Source organism: Dipodomys spectabilis, unplaced genomic scaffold (assembly GCF_019054845.1).
Source record: "Dipodomys spectabilis isolate Male_0828 unplaced genomic scaffold, ASM1905484v1 ptg000298l, whole genome shotgun sequence".
Lineage (NCBI taxonomy): Eukaryota > Metazoa > Chordata > Mammalia > Rodentia > Heteromyidae > Dipodomys > Dipodomys spectabilis.
The window spans coordinates 2,984,059-2,984,942 of record NW_024870975.1 but is presented as its reverse complement, the minus strand read 5'-3'; the positions used below and the strand labels follow the sequence as shown (position 1 = coordinate 2,984,942).

Here is an 884-nt window from a genome sequence, read left to right as displayed (position 1 = left end):
AATACAAAGCAACGGCAATATCTTACTTTAAAAATTCATGGATTCCATCGTATTGTATACATCTATAATGATTTCTGCCGAGTTTGTGATTTTTTAAATCAGAAATCATTTTAACTTATCTGTTGAAATGAGTAGTACAGAAACTAAAGATATTTCTGGTGCTTGTCTGAAAAAAGTATATTTTAAAATAATCTGTATTTTGTTTGTACAATGTCCAAAATGTATTTCATTTGTTCCTGGATATAATACTTTGAATTCTACATTGTTTTATGATATATCGGTTCATTATTAAATGTGTTATTTCAGATAGCATTCCATATAGAAACAGATTAAGATTCCTTTTTATCCTAGGCGTATATAGTATTTTATTTCTTTGGGATAAAATGACAATGATATCTAATTTGAGAAGTTTTGTAAAGATTATGCTATGTAAAGGCCTTTCTAAGTTGAGGATTTAGTACACTGATGTCAAACTAACTTTCAGATCAATGAATTACATTTATTGTTACATTTGCATTTGTGTAATCAATTTTTTAATAACTGTTTTTAATTTCTTGCATCTGAAGAATGAAAAATATGGAATACTTCACACATTTTCATATCATGCTTGTGCAAGTGCCATGTTAATCTCTATATTGTAATTTGGGTAAAAGGGCTGCTGAAGCATGTAGTATCCTGTAAATTTAAGTAGTTAATGATGCAGTCTTTATACAGGCATATATCCTTGATTAACTCTTTGTAACTAGGAAACCTTATTGTTCCTAAAAATGCTATTGATCTTAGTTCTCTAAAATTCTGTGTATATTGGAAAAAAAACTTATATTGTTTGGTCGATTGCTCACATTTGCAATTTTTTTGTCAATGACTATTTTAAATATTTTTCA

The 884-nt window shown here is 27.5% G+C and overlaps 1 pseudogene; it reads right to left on the bottom strand.

The window, feature by feature from the left end:
* Positions 1–570: 570 nt before the first annotated feature.
* LOC122127308 lies at positions 571–667 on the bottom strand (annotated as a pseudogene).
* Between the last annotated feature and the right edge of the window lie 217 nt (positions 668–884).